This window comes from Eschrichtius robustus, chromosome 3 (assembly GCF_028021215.1).
Source record: "Eschrichtius robustus isolate mEscRob2 chromosome 3, mEscRob2.pri, whole genome shotgun sequence".
Taxonomy (NCBI): domain Eukaryota; kingdom Metazoa; phylum Chordata; class Mammalia; order Artiodactyla; family Eschrichtiidae; genus Eschrichtius; species Eschrichtius robustus.
Genome location: NC_090826.1, coordinates 162,607,797 through 162,611,842, shown reverse-complemented (window position 1 = coordinate 162,611,842; position 4,046 = coordinate 162,607,797). Strand labels below are relative to the sequence as shown.

Here is a 4,046-nt window from a genome sequence, read left to right as displayed (position 1 = left end):
CAAGGAACTTAGACTAACTTCGAGACAGATGATTATGTCGCAAGTAGAAGGTGAGAGCTTATGAGGTAATAATCCCTTTAGTCTTTCATCTCATTCTTGGCTGTTTGGCTCAGGATGGTCTAAATATTTTCTTCACCTTTTCTTATTAGGTACTGTGATACTGGCCAGCCACCAGTAACGTGTGATAGTGTGCACTTTCTATAAACTCCTCATTGCTCAACCTGCCTCGGTATAAGTTTTGGTAAATGTTAATTAGTCTTAACCTGGTAAATATTTTAGTTATCAGAAAAGCCCTGATATCTTACTATTAACTACATTATTCTAGTTTTCCTGCAGCTTTCTAATGGGCACATCTTATTCTACAGAAGCTATATAATTTATGTGAAGACAGAGATTCATAACATCAAAGACGAGATGATTCAAACAGTAACCATTTACTTTATTTATTTATTGCCACAGAAATAAAGTTTATTGGAAAACCCATCAAGAAATTATTTTTCCTCTATGAAAATACTCAATATAAGAAATGGGATCTAGGAAGCAACATGACCAACAAAATACAGTCTGGGGAATTCCTTGGCGGTCCAGTGGTTATGACTTTACGCTCTCACTGCTGAGGGCCTGGGTTCCATCCCTGGTCGGGAAACTAAAATCCCACAAGCTGTGCAGCCAGAAAAAACAAACAAACAGTCTGAGGTCTTATAGATATCAATACTTTTGATAATAGATGACATTCACCTGCCCAAATGAACCAAATGGTTACTCAGCCAAATAACCATTAAAAATTCTTGATTTTCTTTCCATTAAGATGAAAGGTAGGTTGTGCATATCTAGGCCGTCTGGTCTGCCTCAATATCTGATAAACTACTGAGGCAAGTGAATGCTGAACAGATAGCTTCAGTGTTATCGCCAGGCACTGAGTGAAGCAGTCATCGGTCAGCGGCAGCTTGGGATGCAGGGCTCACAGCAGGGCTGAGTGAAGGTTGTGAGGTTGAGGGTCTCCAGGCCTAGGGGAGGCTGGGATGAGTTGAGCACGAAGCAGGTGGGCACACAGGGCCGAGGAATGTGGCATGCTGGGGGACAGCTGTCATAGCAGGTTGGCTCCAGTAACTAAACCGTGTGTGGGCAGATGCTGGGCAGGCAGACTCCACATCGGCAGCATTTTTCAGATGAGCAGATTGTGGTGGCAGGGCCAGTGTGGACACTGCGGCAGTAACCGGAAGCACAGCAAGCCATGGCGTTGGGACTCTGGTTTGCTTTTGGAGAAACCATTTAGTTTAAACCTTTTAGCCTGTTGTGGTATCCAAGTCTAAAGTAAATGGGAGTATTTTGTACCATTTAAAATTCAAAAATTGTAATACACTAGTTCAAATTTCATGTCTACTAATTAATTATAAAATGCTTTGAGACTCTCATGCAAAGTTTTGAATGTAACAAGTAAAAACCTGCATATGAATAGCCAATATTTCAAAGTTCAACAGTGCTCCTCCATTGACAGCCTAGAGTCAGCAAAGAGGAAACTCACAGAAGGTTCTCCCTGGAGAGGCTCTACAGATCTTCTAGTCTGCTCTGCTTCATTTATAGAGGAGAAAACAAACATCCAGAGGAGATGGTGCAGTTTGCCAAAGGTCACACAGCTGGTGACAGTGCCAGGCCTAGCAGTGAAGCCTGCACTCTCTTGCCCAGACTTCATTTCACTTTTTCCCAGACTGACATCTCACCATGAACAATTCATTGACAATTTACAAAATATATATAGTTATAATTTCCTAAATAAGATTGAACAATCCAACTCTAGGTTTTCTTAAGTTCATTAAATTGCTCGACATAGCTAATGAAGACTGATATATACTGAGCTCTTACTGTGCTTCCAGCCCTGTACTCAGAGTTTACATTATCTCGCTGAATTTTCCCAACAACCTCATGAGGCAGGTATCATTTTAGACATGAGTACTCTCAGGTATAGAGAGATAAATAGATTGTGCATGATCACACAGCCACTATGTGGTCTAGCTGGGCCTGCAGCCCAGGTCTGTCTGATTTTTAACCTTGTACTTTTAACCAGAATTTGAAACACCCTCCCTTCTGATTGTGCTTTCCTGTTAGTCTATATGAAAGTGTACTTTTAATACTTAATAATTTGGAGGTACTTGTGACTTCTCATATTTTCGTAAGAAGATGGGAAAATGTATCTCAGTGTGTTTCATGCTACTTTTATTAAATTGGGATTGATTGTGTATACCAAAAAACAATGAATCAATGGAATAGCATCTTGAGTCCATTGAATTTAGCATTCTTGTCAGTTCATGTCACTTCACTGCTAACAACCCTTCAGTTTCTTCCTTCTCACTGGAGGCAAAAGCCAAAGTCCTTACAAAACCACTGGCAAGGCTGCTGGCAATCTGTATCTCCCCTCCTCTCCCTAACCTGCCTGATCTCCCTGTCTATCTTTCCCCTCAGGCCTACTTTTTGTTCCCTCCACCTCAAATGTTACCTTACTTCTTAGGCTTTCCTGACCACCCCATTTATAACTGAAAATCTCCCCCGGCTGCAGCACACCCTGCCCCTCTCCTGTTTTACATTTCCCTGCAGTACTTGTTACCGTCTCTATTTTATTTATTGGCTAACTCTAAGAGAATGAAGGCATAATTACATAGTTCACTGCTGTATTCCTAGTGCCTGTCTTAGAGAAGGTGCTAAAAATATTTGCTGAGTGAATTATGTGACAAACTACAGATTCAGGTATGTGCCTTTGCTTCAACCTCAAAATGTTAGCTATATATTCTGAGCACTATAACTCTCTAACGCCCTGTCATAGGTCTATTACCCATGGGTAATTCACTAATCATTTTTTGCTATTGAGAATTAATTTTCCCCCTTTTCCACTCTGTATTCTTGGTAGTCTCCAGGATTTCAAAAAGGGGGGGATTTCAAGTTCCTTATAGGTCCCTCAGCAATTTAGAGAAAGTGATCTGTACTTTTACTGGTCTCCCTAGAACAGGACTATCATAACAGCATTAAAAGTGTAAGAAGAAAAAACAATTATTAAAATGAAGTCACTATTTGTACTTTCAAGTGGTAAAATAAAATGTTGAATGGTAGATTTCAGCTGTTTGTAAAAAGGACAAACAGTTAAGATGATGGCTGTTTGAGCATTTACAAAAACTGTTTCTCAGTTAAATGTGGTGTAAGAAGGCCCAGTGTAATGAAAAGAACCCTGGGGTGGGGGGAGGACCTCAGCTTCCTGGGCTATAAAATGAGCAGACTGAAGATGATCTCCAGGTTACAAAGGTCTTGGAGGCAAAGCCATGGAATTTTCTCATGCCCATCTAAAGTTATATTTCATGTTTATAATTACAACTGATTTAAGAACAATTGTTATAAATCGGTATTTAGATATACATTTTTCATAGGCTTTTTCCAGTTAAATAGAAATTGTTTTCATATCACTAATACTTAAAACTGTAAATCATATCTAAGGACACATAAACTTAAATGACCATCATAATAACTATATTTAACTCTGATTCATTAGGGGACTAATTATCCAGTTTGTGAACATTTAAGCCCCCTGTAGTTCTCTTCCTATTTTGAACAAGGGCAAAGAATTTGAAAAGCTCAAATTCCAGTTTGTCACTTGTTTATAAGCTCCAAGGACATTACAACCAAGGGCTAAAATGAGTTTTTGGCACCATTAGGAAGTTCCTATTTTGGGTGCTATCCCTTCCACCTTCATTAAATTGAACTGAGAATTACTAGTACTATACATAATTCATTAATTTCAACTCAAATCATTTCACAAATCTTACACTTTCATCTTTATATATGACTGCATGGTAAAATGCATGAGTCTTAAAAGCTTTTGAAAAGAACTTTAAAAATAAAATTTATTAATCAGTTAAATCATACTAGCCTATGGGAGAAAGTTCACATGCTTATTTTTCCAAAGTTCGAATTAAAATTGGGGCAGCATTATTGTGACAGCTAAAGCACCAAACAGTGGGTATAGCTGACCTCCTTAGTCAGAGATAGACTAGACTGGAACA

The 4,046-nt window shown here is 38.9% G+C and overlaps 1 pseudogene; it reads right to left on the bottom strand.

Annotated features, from left to right (window-relative positions):
* Positions 1–460: 460 nt before the first annotated feature.
* On the bottom strand, positions 461–3,796 carry LOC137761580 (keratin-associated protein 3-3-like; annotated as a pseudogene).
* Between the last annotated feature and the right edge of the window lie 250 nt (positions 3,797–4,046).